Source organism: Mirounga angustirostris, unplaced genomic scaffold (assembly GCF_029215605.1).
Source record: "Mirounga angustirostris isolate CCGP_5_RB_7025 unplaced genomic scaffold, mMirAng1.0.hap1 SCAF_15, whole genome shotgun sequence".
NCBI classification, from domain to species: domain Eukaryota; kingdom Metazoa; phylum Chordata; class Mammalia; order Carnivora; family Phocidae; genus Mirounga; species Mirounga angustirostris.
Window position 1 is genome coordinate 2,942,603 of NW_026991723.1, and position 15,283 is coordinate 2,957,885.

The following is a 15,283-nucleotide window of genomic DNA, read 5'->3' on the forward strand; positions in this document are numbered from 1 at the left end:
GGTGATGCCAGGTGATGTGGGGAATATCAGCGCCCTTGTCATGGGCGTGATGGGCCGTGGGAATGGTCCCTTGTAGCTGCCTTCCCCCCCTCAATATCTGTAGCTTGGGGAACATTCATCCCAACTGGATGAATACGAATCGCAAAATTACAGTGCAGTGGGGAGGGTCTCCCTGGCACGGCTAGACCCCTTCTGCACGCTCCTGATCTTTCCGGGATGTCAAAACCAGCGCACAGGGAAGTTCTGTTTCCTAACCCATGGATGCACTTGAAGTAGGGGAACGAGAGTTGCTTTCTCTGAGCTGCCCCGGGCCCCTCTCCTTCTGTCACCACATACCTCAACAGGTACAACTGGTGGCCCCGTGTCCTGCCCTGCCCAGCCCCCCTGGTCGCTGCCCTCCTAAGTTCGTGTGTGGAATCTTGCAGTGCACGCGACAGGCTGCCAGGCTGAGCAGCAGTGGTCCCGGGGCATCCTCAGCCCTTAGGATGTCTCCACGGCACACCGCCCCCCACCCACCCGCGCCCCGGAGGCAGCCTGGAGTCTGGGGACGCATCTGGCATGCAGCTGACTGGCCCTTAGACACTCCGGTCTCGGTCCTTGAGAATGTGAGCCCTGGCTTGTAACAGCCAGCACGGGCAGGACGAGCCCAAGCCTGGAAGCCGCGCAGTTTCAAAGGCCCCAGCTTGCTCGGGGCGGGGGTGGGGGGGTGGGGGGGTGGTTCTGAGCACGCTCGCTCTCCCTCGTTTGTTTTCCTGAGCTTAACTGGCTGACAGCCACGGCTGCATGTACTTATTAGCAGCTCGTAGAGAGGGAAATCTCTCTCTTTTACAAGAAAATGGGATGTTTTCTGCTAGAGCCTTTCAGGACTGGCAAGCAGAACGCTGGCAAACGTTGAGAGAGTTTAGTCCATGTGGGTCCCACGAGATGTTTGATTAAAGAAAGCTTTTGTAAACTTCTGTCTCAGAGAGGGCTGGGGGCTGGCGTGGCTCGCTCTGGCCTTATCAGAGATCACGAGGAGTAATGCTTGGGGACACCTGACATGCAGGACAGCACGCTGCTGTGTCTCCAGGTCTCATCCCCGGGGAACCTGCTCTGGGGAGGAGGTTCCTGGGGTGCTCCCGCGATCAATGCCCATAGAAGGGAGTGGAGGGCTGCAGGGTCCGGCAACGGGGGCGTGGAGACAGCGCAGGCCCACTCAGGCCGACCTCGCTGGGCGCCGGGCAGCAGGCCGCCTGGGGGGACAGGGTGGCTCGCTTCGGGGCCCTGTAAGGAGCACTGCGAAGCCCACCACAAGGTGGGGGCACACCGGCCTGCAGCTGAATTGGGGCCCCTGGGGCTTGGTGCCTTCCGGGCACTCACCTGCAGCCTTGTCGGCCCCCTCTCTCCAGTGTCCTGGCTGTGTGGCTGTGCTGGGGACTGTGCCCTTGAGAACAGCCTGCCTCAACGGGAGCTGGGTGCTGGAGGGCAGACCGGCACATGGACCCCTCCGCTGCGGCGTCTCTGAGCCCCCCAGAGCCCCCAGCAGGACCAGCTCCACCGTCTGCATGTGCTTTGCTGGACAACAACTCCTCACTGGCTTCCTCCCTCCGGGCCTCCCTGTCCCCATCCTGTGCCCCGTCCCCTGCCCACGGATGACCTGCATCAGGTCCTGCCTCCTAGTCGCTCCTGGAGGATGCGTGGAGAGGCACCCCCTCAGCCGGGTCTGATGTAGCAGGACCCCAAGGACCATGAGCAGTGCTTCTAGTCCAAATGAAGCCCCCCGGTGAGGAAAATGCCACAGCGGAGGGCCTCCCCCACCCCAGCGCCTGCCTTCTGTCCAGACACTCAGCAGGACCCAGGCCTCTCGTGCCCGCTGAGCGGTGGTCCTTGGAGACCTCACTTGACGGGGCGGAGGCCCCCAGGATAGCCTGAGGATCTCCAGGAAGATCTCACAGAAGCCCCCACCTAAGACATTGAAGTCTCAGCCTCTGGTGCCTGTGAATGTGACCTTATTTGGAAATAGGGTCTTAGCAGAGGCGATCAAGATAAGGCGAGGGCATCAGGTGGGCCCTAGTCCAGTAGGACCCGAGTCCTTATAAGAAAAGACACAAGGAAGACAGCTTGTGGGAAGAGGGGCAGAGGTGGGAGCAATGCATCCAGAAGCCAGGGATGCCAGGGCTGGCGGCTGCTGTCTGAAGCCGGAGGACGCAAGGGCTGATTCTACCCCGAATCCTGCAGGGAGGGCGGTGCTGCCGACGCCCTGGTCTCTGGCTTCCGGCCTCCAGAACCGGGAGATGCTAAACTTCTGATGTGTAGCCCTGGTTTGTGGTGCTTTGTTATGGCCTCCCCTGTACCGAGACTCTGTGCTGTGCTGGGCCTTCGTGCTCGGGTCAGGGGTCTCCGGGAATCACGGGCACCTCATCAGTGACTCTGTTCCTGACCTCACAGTTAGGGGGATACAGGTAAACATACCCGCACAGCACGGCTATCTGCACCCCTCATAACCCGGCCAGTGCGGGGGGGGGGGGCGCGTCATCACCCCCATCCTGCAGAGGGAGAAACTGAGGCTCAGAGAGTGCTCAGTTCCAGGTTCATAGCACTGCCCGACTGCACAGGTGGGAGGCGGGCGAGCAGCCACGAGACTGCAGCTTCCCTGCCAGCATATCGTGGCCTCTGGACTCCGTGCCCCACGGGCTTCCAAACTAGAAACCCAGAGGGGCAGGGTGTTGGCATAAGAAGGCAACATCTCACGGTGCAGGAACGACCCCCTTCAGAATCACATCTATCTGCTTGGCTTCGTTTCTGGAGTCAGCCGTGTGATCCTCACCGGGTTGCTGGAGCCCTGGGCTTCCAGGTGCTCAACTGTACAATGGGTCTAACGAGGAGTAGCTCCAGGAAGCGGACGATGAATGAGTGGGCGGCCGCGTGAGCCTGGTTGTCCCTGCAGGCCCAGCATTTGGACTTGCGCTCCCCTTTTGCCGCACCGTGACGGGCCGGGGCGACTGTATGTGCTGCTCGGCTTTGGCAACCTCTCCGAGCACCGAACCCACGGACATGACAGCCCGTGGTGGTCCGGGACCCGGACGCTTCACGCCGTCCACCCAGCCTGGAGCGTGGCACCTCATACCTCCCGCTCCCTTGGTGGACTCCCAGTTGGTAACAGGAGCGTCAGTGAGAGGCACGTGCCTGTCGGACCCTGACCTCGGGGGGAGTTTAGGAAATGCTGTTTGGGAGGGCAGAGGTGAGCAAGGTGGTTCTGGAGGTGGCCGGGGCCCCTCCTGCCTCCCGTCCTTCCCACTGAGCTCGCTCACGGCCAAGTCCTCCTGAGCCATGAGACCCACTGACTCCCCTCGTTTTCTGCCTCCTTGTTCGCACTGCAGACACAGTGACAGAATTCAGCGCTGTCGGATCCAGGTCTTTGGATCCTACACTCTGCTCATCAAGGTCAGTGCACACTGTAATTGTTTTCCAGCATTTCCAGGATGAAAAAGTGGGTCGAATCCTAAGTTAAAATGTACCAGCAGCAAAATAATGACTTCTTGCCTTCCTTCCTTCCTTCCTTTCTTCTCTCTTTCTTCCTTCCTTCCTTTCTTTCCTCTTTCTTTCTTCTTTCCTTCCTTCCTTCCTTTTCTTTCTTTCTTTCTTCCTTCCTTTTCTTTCTTTCTTCCTTCATTCCTTTCTTTCCTTCCTTCCTTTCTTCCTTCCTTCCTTCCTTTTCTTCCTTCCTTCCTTTTCTTTCTTTCTCCCTTCATTCCTTTCCTTCCTTCCTTCCTTTCTTTCTTCCTTCCTTTTCTTTCTTCCTTCCTTCCTTTTCTTTCTTCCTTCCTTCCTTCCTTTCTTTCCTTCCTTCCTTTCTTCCTGTCTTCTTTCTTTCTTTCTTCCTTTCTTTCCTCTTTCTTTCTTTCTTCTTTCCTTCTTTCCTTTCTTCCTTCCTTCCTTCCTTTTCTTTCTTTCTTTTCTTTCTTCATTCCTTCCTTCCTTTTCTTTCTTTCTTCCTTCATTCCTTTCTTTCCTTCCTTCCTTTCTTCCTTCCTTCCTTCCTTTTCTTCCTTCCTTCCTTTTCTTTCTTTCTCCCTTCATTCCTTTCCTTCCTTCCTTCCTTTCTTTCTTCCTTCCTTTTCTTTCTTCCTTCCTTCCTTTTCTTTCTTCCTTCCTTCCTTCCTTTCTTTCCTTCCTTCCTTTCTTCCTGTCTTCTTTCTTTCTTTCTTCCTTTCTTTCCTCTTTCTTTCTTTCTTCTTTCCTTCTTTCCTTTCTTCCTTCCTTCCTTCCTTTTCTTTCTTTCTTTTCTTTCTTCATTCCTTCCTTCCTTTTCTTTCTTTCTTCCTTCATTCCTTTATTTTCTTCCTTCCTTTCTTTCTTCCTTCCTTCCTTTCTTCTTTCTTCCTTTCTTTCTTTCTTCCTTCCTTCCCTCCTTTCTTTCTTTCTTCCTTCCTTTCTTTCCTTGTCCTTTCTTTTTTCTTCCTTCCTTCCTTTCTTTTCTTTCTTCTTTCTTCCTTCTTTTCTTTCTTTCCTTTCTTTCTTTCTTCCTTTCTTTTCTTTCTTTCTTTCTTTCTTTCTTTCTTTCTTTCTTTCTTTCTTTCTTTCTTTCTTTCTTTCTTTCTTTCTTTCTTCCATCTGTTGCTTATCTCTGTCTATATCTACGGGAAAACATATACATGCAACTGTTTGGCCAGCCCCCGCTGAGCAAGGTTGGAGCCTGGAAGCTGAGCAGCAACATCAACAGTGGGTTTCAACCTCGGGGGCAAAGCTTCCTGGGAACAAATGCTGAAGCACAGCTGCGTGTTCTTGGGTAAATCTCGGGAATCAGAGTCACCGCAGGTGCAGAGCAGGCTCCACAGTGACAACCAGGCCACGAAGCCACGTCCGCAGGGCGCAACAAGCGTTCCAGCAACTTTGTTTTCTCTAGAAGCTGTAAGGTAATCAAATCCCACGGTTACCCATGGAGAAACGCTCTGCCGCCTCCGTTCTCCCTGGCTGAGCCGTCTGCCGTCCCCAGCAGCCCCCGGTGGGCTCCCAGGGGAAGCGTCTTTCCCTTTACACCCGCTCAGGGGCAGCGTCTCTCCGGTCCGTCCCCTGCCCGACGGGACCGTTTCCTCCATTATGGGTTATTGCAGAAGGCAGGCATGGTGAGGGCGCTGTGGTCACTTTTCACCTAGAGAAGGCAGCACGTTGAAAACACACAACTTGTAACAAGGTCTCCAGAAAAACAGAATGCACAGGAGACATGTTGCTCTAAGTACAGGACATTTATCCTAGCAACTGGCCCACGTGCTTATGGAGGCTGAGAAGCACCACCGCCTGCACGCGGGAGATGCGGGGACAGAAGGACGGAGAACCAGAGAGGATGGACGCCCCCGCTCCAGATGAGAGAGCGAATTCGCCCTCCTCCCGCACGCTGCTGTTGACCGAGTGCCGCGCATCCCCATTGGCGAGGGAGGGCTCTCTATTCAGTTTCTGAGTCAAATGCTCATCTCTTCTGAAACTGCCACAGACACACCAGCAATCTGGGCGTCCTTTGGGTCAGTCAATTTGACGCAAAACTAATCATCATCGGAAAAACCAGCCCCGTGTGGAGAAACCCTGGCTGCCCCCAGCGCAGCTCCACTGGGAACGCCTTCTTGCAGTTCTCTGCCCCCAGCACCTCCAGTCCTGACTCAGGTGGCTTTTGGGCTGCCATCACACCGGCCATTGCCTCCCACCCCCGGGAAGTCTTGCTCTCCCAGCTTTGTTCTCTCAAGTGTAAGGCTCTCCTATAACAGGAAGCCTGTTTTCCAAGCAGCCTTGGCACCAGCAGCTGGAGGATTCTTTGGGGATGAGCCGACAGCTCAGCTCTTGTACTGAATGTTCTGAGTTGGCCTGGCCACTGCAGGGTGCACTGGAGGGAACCACATAACGGGAAACGGAATGGCTTCTCGGCCCTGACGCTCGCTTGCTGACATTCCTTTCGGCTGCCTGGCATGCCTTCCTGCAAGCTCCATTCAAAGAGCAGCTGCTGGGCTGGGTCTGTCTCTCCTTCCTCCCCTCGGACATCCCCGTGCTTGCCTTTCCTGCACCCCATCCTGGCTGTCCCAGAGTCGCCTCCCCTCCCGGCCCCCGACAGAGGCTGCAGGAGCCTCATACCAAGGCCGGGAGCAAGGCTAGCAGGCCCGGGAGATGCTCGGGCTCCATGTTCGGGGTCTGGGGACCCGAGGAGTAAGCTGTTCCCCCGAGCACACTCCTCGCATCCGAGTACTCCCTGGTCAGCGGGTGTGCTGGTGGGCAGCCCCCGGGCAGGGCCCCTGCCTTGTAATCACTACAGTCTGTGGGTAATGAGGAACATCAGACTTTCACTTCCCCAGGCTCACGGCCAAGTGGGGCAGCAGGAAAATCACAGCCAACTGGCAGTCTCCATCCCCCCGGGGAGGGGGTGGGCAGAGTCTCCTCCTGAGGACCAGCGTTGTGGGCCACCGCCCCGCACCAAGGTTGCCCTCCCTCCTCCCTGTGCCCTCTGAACCTCTCCAAAACAGAGATCCTCATGCTGCCGTCGCCCCTGCCCTGGGGAAGGATGCTGGAGGCGGGGGGAGGTGCTGGGGAGGGCATGCTCCTGCCCCCAGGCCCGCCCAGCTGCGCACTACTTTAGAGGCCCTGTGGGCTGTCACCATCCTGGCCTCCTGGGGGGGGGTCCCGGGAATGACAGCCCCTGAGCAGTCAGCTGCCTTCCTAGAAGGCACGGAGTCTGAGTCCTGGTGGGGTGTGACCTCTCCTGTCCCTTCCCTTCACTGCCTCCTGGGCCCTGCAGGGGCTGCCGCTGACCGGGAGGGAGGGGATTTGGAGCTGCTGGCGGGCCCCTCTGCACTGCAGTGAGGAGATGCAGTGATGGTCACCGTGTCCAGGCCTGCCCAGGACAGCCGCCGCCAACATGCTCCAGGGCAGGGCTCCAGCCCACTGGTCGGGCCGTCCCCCCCCGCTCCCCACGCTGCTCTGGGTCCGCCCGTCCTGCCTCCCCCCATCCAGGGACACCACAGGACTGCCTCCCATCAGTCCACAGGCCGTTGTTGGAACACCCCGTGGCAGGATCCGAGCGGGTTGGAGACCCCCACCTGGCGGAAGTGCATCCAGGAGGGGCTCTCAGTGAGTCTGTCCAGGGTCTCCCGGTTCCACATCCACTGCGCAGGACCAGTGCCATTCGTCCCAACCCGGTGTGCCCGGCCGAGCCCCCCGGGGGTGTGGAGGTGCAGACAGGCATCTGCCCACCTTCACCACTGTCACAACAGGTACCCCGCTGGGCGGCCGCTGCCTGATGCCGGCCCTGGCCCTCCACCCGATGGCCCCATCCCTGACTTTTCCAAAGTCCGGTGGAGTGCTGGAGAGAGAGAGAGAGCGAGCGGGCTGTGGGCAGTCGCCAGCTGTCTTCTGAGACCCCAGAGAGGCTCCACAGAATTCTTGGGGCCTGGAGCAGGTCCCGCGTTCCCTGAGTCCCGAGGGCGACTGTTCACCATCCCTGGAGGCCCGTGGTCGGAGACCTACTTCCAGCAAGATCCCCTCCCCTCCACTGCCGGCGGTCTGAGCGGGGCAGGGCTGGGGTCTGAGAGGGCCGAGATCAGGCACCTGTCACACGGCACGAAGTCCTGGGACCCCAGGCTTGTTTGCCCAGCCACTGAAATTCATACTTGCCTTCGAGCTGCCATCTCGCAGCCTTGGCAGGAAAGTCTCCAAAGCCAATCTTTTGTCTCCCTCTAAAGACACCCAGCGTTTGGCCTTGGTGCGGACGTGGCTGGGGGTGAACAGAGTGTGTGTGCCGGGTCCTGGAAGGGGAGAGGTCGGGAGCTGCAGGCCTGGCTGTGATCCGTCACTGTTGATAATACAGACCTGAGAGCTTACCTCACTCCCTGTCCCCCTGCCCTGACAGCTTAGTTAGGCTAGCCCCATGCTTGCGGGGAGAGAGCGAGTGCCCTTCAGGCCCCTCAGTGGAGATCTTCCTAGTGGGATGCTGGGGTTGGGGCTCTGGAGCCCCACTGCCTCTGTCCCAGTCTCAATCCCTCCCGGTGTTGGTCTTGGCCGTGTGAGCCCAGCCGGGTCATGTCACCTCTCTAAGAGGCTTCTCTTATTTGAGGCTTAGGTGAGTCCAGGAGCAAGATTTGCACACCAGACCCTGGGGCAGATTGCCTTTTCCAAAGAGATCCCGCCAACGTCCATTGCCCCCCACAGGCTTGTCTTCCAGTGCAACTGATCTTCCTACCCCGAGAGGCGGGGGTCGTTATCCCCACCCTCTGCAATGGTGCTGGAGCCTGTCACGGGATCTGTCACTGTCAGAGGTCACCGGGCTCTTCTCTCTGGCTTTGCTTGCCCTTGGGCTGGGGCGGGGGGAGGCCAGCAGACAGGACACTCACGCGGCCAGCACCGACCTTCCAGCCGGGAGGGACCGCAGCCCCCTCCATCCCTTAGCTGAGTCTCACAGGTCCTTGAGCCTGAGACGCCCAGGTGAGCCCAGGAGAGATCTCAGTGACAGCTATTGTTTTCGGCTACTGTGTTCTGAGTTTTGTTGCTTAGTCATTGCAGGGAACAGGTGCATGGCAATATGGAGACCGGGACCGTGCTACTGAATCTCGGAGGTCAGGCAGGTGGAGGCTTCCTTGCTGCGAGAAGCATCTTCCGAAAATGTGGACCGTAGGCCTCATGTTAGGAATAAACTATCTGTTGCTTCCACTGACCGTTCAGGTATCAGTTTCCATTGTTTGGGAAAGCGGCTCTTTTGTCTCTCATAAAACAGAAAGCATGTCCCACGGCACATCCTTCCTGGGGGTCCCTAGGCCACCTCACCCAGGCTCCGTATACACAGGCACCTGGGCTCTCATTTTTCCCTTTTCCAACCAGAAAGCACTGGAAATAACAAGAACAGGACTGGTGACCTACACGTTTTCCTGGGCATCTAGAAAACAATTTTAAATATTCATGTGTGATCTGCAGGCGATTACACATTTGCTGTTGGGAGCTTCCATTACTAAGTGATTCGGTAGAGGAGGGAAAAAAAAATGTTCTCTGTAGAGAAAGCATTTTATTTTCCTGCTTGAAATGTTGCTCTGTTCTCCTTAAATGTGTTTGAAAAAATAAAATTGTACTCGCAAAGGGAAGTTGTCAGGAAGAAGCTAAGTCATTGAGATGGAAGGATGCCCTTCGACTTGGATGCTAGTGGGAGATCAGGAGCACTGGCCGTGAGCACCCCGCTGTACACACAGGTCTTGTCAGGTCCTGCTGGGAGCAACTTCCCGTGTAGAGTGGCTGATGTTTCCTGGTTGGGGCAACCAGACCAGGGGACGGGGATGTGTGCATGCTCCCCCCTCCCCCTCCCTCTGGGGCACCAGGTCCCACTGCAGGTGGGCGCGACCTCGGGACCTCCGTCTGGGCTCTGGTCCCAAATCCCCTGCATCTTCGTTCATGTTCCACTGGCCGGACATGGAGGTTCCGGTGGTGACGGGCCTCTGGGTCCCCAGTGACTGTGGAGCTCGCACCCTCCCACCTGCACGAGACCGGGGTGGGGGGAGCACACCCATTCTGTGAGGCCATAGGCACCTCTCGATGGGCAACTATACCCGTGAACACCTGCAGGACAGGTGCACAGCTGAGTTTTCCTTGTCTTTGCGGAGCGCGGCAGGTAGTGTTCGCGGAACGAGTGAGAGGAGAGCGGCGTGCCCTTCTTGGGGCAGCATGTGGCTCTGATTTCCTTCCTCTGTTTCCACGAGATGCAGAAGGAGGAACGGGCTGCTTGGGCAGGGGGACACCACCAGGCTCTTGGTGTCGCTTCTGGAGGAAAATCTCTCCCGGAAGCCCCACACGGCTGGGACAGCGATCAGGGGCATACGTCCCTCGTGTGTGCCTTTCTCCAGACCTGTTCCTCGTGGTGGCTGGACCTGAAGAGTTAGGCCTCGTTGTTCTCATCACTGACCACAATCGGCGGGAAGAGAGTAGCGAGTGAGGAAGTGCCGTGCGATCCGGGCCCTTTCGTTCACTGTGCTTTGGGAAATCTGCTTGTCTGGAGCCGTGGACAAACATCAAGACACCCAGGGAAGGACAGAGGTCCAAACAGGCTTGCACACGAGTGTCCAACTTGCATCCGGGGGCGAGGACGAGCGCATTGTTGACTGTGGTGTGTGTGTTTGCACGCTCATCCATCAAGCTACTGGTTTCCCTCCTCCCTGGGCATGAATGGTCACTCCAGGCCCCTCCCCGCTTGCAGGCCGTGAAGCCTGCTCAGAATCGGATGGCCCGTGGGCCCCACCGCCTTCAGCTCCAGGTTAGAGGAGATCACGCTCGTGGACAGCCATCATGCACCATGTTTAACCTGGAAAACAATGCAGGGAAACATGCAAAATGCTGCTAATAGTGACGGAAATCTGTTTGCACGAGTTGGCTCATTTGAAGTGAGGACTCCCCACTTAACGTTTCCAACACCGTAAACAGTTTTGTCGTGGGTCTTCATGTCAAGGGGGGAGATTTTATCTTATTCTTTATTTTTGAAGGATTTTACTTATTTATTTCAGAGAGAGAGAGCTTAGGCTGGGAGGTTTGCCTTTTTAGTCACTTGAAGTGAGGCTAAGGAAGGACAGCTGAGGCAGGGCCACCCCAAAGTCGCTGCCTCGGCCTCCGCCTCCCAAAGCTGGAGGAAAACAAGACTGTCTGCTAAGAAGAGCAGAGCATGACTCCGCAGTCCACTCATGCTCACCAGCAGGCGCAGCTCCGGGAGGAATTTGTCTCCCACAGGAGGAGGGAACAAAGACGATCATAAACTTGGAATTCACCATCCCACACGTCAGAGGGTGCTGGAGGGAACCGTAACTCCTGTGGGCTGCATGAAAATCTAATCTCCTAAGCATTCAGCAGGACGATGTAGCTTGCTAAGGCTGGGATTCTGCCTGCTCTTTGCAGACCCAAGCATTCATGGTATGATGTTTGTGCAATAAAAACTTTAAATCAAACCCCCCGTGCACTGAAAACATAGAAGGATATGCCCAGGGTCATTCTTGCAGAGAAGAAGGAGAAAGGAGAGGAGGAGGAAGAAGCGGAAGGAGGAAAAAGACACACACAAGTGTTTTGATTCTTTTTTTTTTTTTTTTTTAAGATTTTATTTATTTGACAGAGAGAAACACAGCGAGAGAGGGAACACAAGCAGGGGGAGTGGGAGAGGGAGAAGCAGGCTTCCCACTGAGCAGAGAGCCTAATGCAGGGCTCGATTCCAGGACCCTGGGATCATGACCTGAGCCGAAGGCAGACGCTTAACCATCTGAGCCACGCAGGCGCCCTCTTTTTTTCTTTTTTTTTAAAGATTTCATTTATTTATTTGACAGAGAGAGACATAGCGAGAGAGGGAAAAGAAGCAGGGGGAGCGGGAGAGGGAGGAGAAGCAGGCTTCCCGCCAAGCAGGGAGCCCGATGCAGGGATCATGACCTGAGCCGAAGGCAGACACTTAACGACTGAGCCACCCAGGCGCCCCAAGTGTTTTGATTCTATCTGTAGCAGATTTTAGCCCCATTTTTCGAAGAGCCTCCTAATCTATTTATGAACACTGAGTGTTTCTAGCCACTAATTCCAATAAAAGCCATATGCATGAACACAGGAACATCCACACTGACCACAGCCCTTTGCCAGGCCTACAGTGAAGCAAATGTAACTGCAGGTGGAAATGGTTGTGTGTCCCCATGGCTCCTTTTAAAATTTCCCCTTTGGGGGCGCCTGGGTGGCTCAGTCGTTAAGCATCTGCCTTTGGCTCAGGTCATGATCCCAGGGTCCTGGGATCGAGCCCCACATTGGGCTCCCTGCTCAGTGGGAAGTCTGCTTCTCCCTCACCCTCTGCTCCCTATTTGTTCTCTCTCTCTCTCTCTCTATCTCGGGACTCCCCGTGGATCCTCGTTTGTGATGTGAGCACAGAAACATGGTTGCTGTTTCGGCCCGTGGGCCCACGAGAGGCCGCAGGCCCCGGCCCTGGGCTGCCTTCTAAGGAAAGAGAGTCAGGTCAGCAGTCTATGTGAGCTACCGGCTCTGTATCTACTTATTTAAAAAAATGAAAAGCTTTACTTATTTATTTATTTTTAGAGCAGTTTTAGGTTCACAGCAAAATTGAGTGGAAGGAACAGAGATTGCCCTCATGCCCCCTTGCCCCACCCACGCACAGCCTCCCCGCCATCAGCACCCCCTCCCGAGTGGGGCATTTCTTATAACTGATAACCCTGCACGGACATGTCATCATCACCCAAAAGCCAGAGATCACCTTAGGGTTTACTCTTAGGGGTTACTCTGGGCGTCGTGCATGCTATGGGTTCGGACAAACGTATCCATCGTTACAGTGTCATGCAGAGTAGTCTCACCGCCCCCAAAACCCCTGCTCCGCCTGCTCATCCTTCTCTCCCCCACCCTGGCATCCACTGATCTGTCTCTCTCTCTCTTTTAAGATTTATTTGTTTATTTTAGAGAGAGAGTGAGCACGAATGGGGGGAGGGGCAGAGGGAGAGAGAGGATCTTAAGCAGACTCTATGCCCGGCATGGAGCCTGACTCAGGGCTCGATCTCGCGACGTCCAGGTCATGACCTGAGCCGAAACCAAGAGTCAGTCGCTCAACCGCCTGAGCCACCTAGGCGCCCCTGATCTCTTTACTGTCTCCCTAGATCTCTCTTTTCCAGGAGGTCATAGCCTTTCCAGATTGGCTTCTCTCACCTGGTAATAGACACTTGAGTTTCCATCATGTCTTTTCACGGCTTGATAGCTCACTTCTTTTCAACACTGAACGATATTCTACTGTCTGGATGGACCACGGTGTGCTCATCCATTCACCTACGGAAGGATGTCTTGATTGCTCCCAAGCCTTGGCAATGATGAATAAAGCGGTTGTCAACATCTGCATGCAGGCTTCTATGCGGACATCAGTTCTGAACTCATCTGGGTAAATACCAAGGAGCACGACCTGCTGGATCACATGGTAAAAGGATGTTTAGTTTTGAGAAAATGCTGCCCTATCTTCCACAGTGGCTGGGCCAGTCCTCATCACTTCCCAGTAAGGCCACCTCCTGTCGCTTGGCATCCCCGCCACGGTCTGGTGGCGTCACTGTTGCAGATTTTGGCCTTTCTAATGGGTGTGCGGTGCTGTCCCATTGCGGTTTTACTGAACCTGGTTTTAGGGGATGCGGTGACATGGAGAAGAAGACTTTTTTTTTTTAGATTTTATTTATTTAAGGGAGAGAGAGCAAGCACAAGCAGGAAGGACAGAGGGAGAGGGAGAAGCAGACTTCCCGCTGAGCAGGAAGCCCGACGTGGGACTCGATCCCAGGACCCTGGGACCATGACCTGAGCCGAAGGCAGATGCTTCACCGACTGAGCCACCCAGGCACTCAGGAAGGCTGTTTCTATAGGACAGACCTGAACAGGACATCGGCAGACTGGAGTAGCTTGGAAGCAAGCCGAGCAGCCGGAACCCAGGCAGGGGCAGCGCTCCAGGGGCACCCAGAGCAGCATGGACCTGCCTGCACGGCTGTGGGGCTGGGACACAGCCCGAGACTTAGGGTCGCCGACCCCTCCTGGTCCCCGCGGTGGGTCCCTGGCCCTGCCCTTGGCCAGTGCAGACACCTATTTGGAAGTTCTTCGGGGAGTGGGGTGGTGAGAGGCGGGGTTTAGGGGTGCCCACTTCCTGCGTTCTACGGGACACAGAGCTGGAATGTGCCCTTGAAGCAAACTCTCAACACCCACAAAGCAGCTCTTTGAGCAGTGAGCTAATCTCTCCTCCCAGAGGGACTCCGGGCCTGTGTCACCCTCGCCCATCTGGGAGCGGAGAGAGGGAGACGGAACGTGGTTTGAGCCACAGAGGGGAGAGGCGGCGGCTGGCTTACTCTGGGGCCAACAGTCTTGGGTGCCGCGTGCACAGCCAATGGGTGTCTGGCTGGGATGCCCCGTGCCTGGGGGGCTCCACGAGGAAGTGGGGGACATGCTTCTACTCTCTCCCAAGGACAGGGCAAATCCAGATGTGCAAAGACGAGAAAGCAGCTAAGAAGAGGAATAAAAATGGGGTAATGAATTCGATGGGAAGGAAGCAGCTGACCCTGCTTGGACACCACCAGAAAGTCAGGGGACCTCAGCTGAGACACCAGGTCCCTGAAATAGCTCCAAATTTAGCGTTGCTTTGCCTGGGGTCTCACAGATGGGTCGCTGTCGGGCTTGGTCTCGGCAACAGCGAGTCGCTGCATTTCCAGGGACAGCCGTGGCCAGGCTACTGGTGCCGTGGGTCCAGGGGCCACCAAATCAGGGAGCTGGATGCACCGGCCGCCCCGCTCCCGTGTGATGGGGTCCGCGACCAGTCCTCGGGGCCTGTGCCCGCAGTGGGAGGCTGGCCGGAGGGCACAGGGAGGCTGCCGGGCACATCATCCACACTGCCCGGCTTCTCAAGGCCAGGCCTGCAGCTCCGAGGTGGGAGGAGGTGGCCAGGGAGAGTGTGGAGGCGGGGAGGCCGGGCCTCGACAGGGAGCCCACATGTTGGACTTGGAAGACGGGAAGATGCTTCCCGGCGCTGCTCAGGGTGCACCTACCTAGGCGGGGGCCTCCTAGAAGAAGGAGCTGTGGCGAGCATCTGAGGGCAAATGGTGTATTTGGGGGTGATCACGGCCCTAGGAACCATGGGGGCACCCACCCTTCCTCAGTCTGACCTTTCACACCTGCACACCTTTGCAGACTATTCCTTCTGCCTAGAATGTCCTGCCTCTGTTCTCCTATCTGAGTAAAGCCCACATTTCCTTGAGAGCATGGTCCCACTCCACTCTCTTTCGGGTATTCCCTGAGCTGCCCGAGCACCGAGTCTTTCCCTCGCTGTGTCACCCCGGCCAGAGCCCAGCTATTCCGGCCATTTCCCCGAACCTTGTGACACCCATCACTTGTCTCTTGCTTCTGAGGGGCCTGGAGCCTCGCATGGGGCAGGGCCTTGATGGGGACACACAGCTGGGGTGCGGACTCTGGGAGAGGAGCGGGCCGGCTACGCTGCCTGCAATCGGACAGGTGAGAATTTGGCACCAGAGAGGAGAGTTGCCCCAGGCGGTGGACTCTCGCCGCGGCCAGAAGGTCAGGCCACCCAGCACAGCCCTTATCTGTTCAGCTGGACGATTCAGCTGGGAAACTCTGTGGCTGGATGCCCTGCCCAGCCCGAGCACAGCCTCTTTGTAAAAAACAAAACACATTTTGTTCTTCAGATCCCTAAGCCTCCGGCAACCCTGAAACCACGCGGACTCCAGAACAGCCTTGCCAGGGTTGGGTGCCCGGCGCCCCTCCGAGGGAAGAACCACAGTCAGGTTGTCTT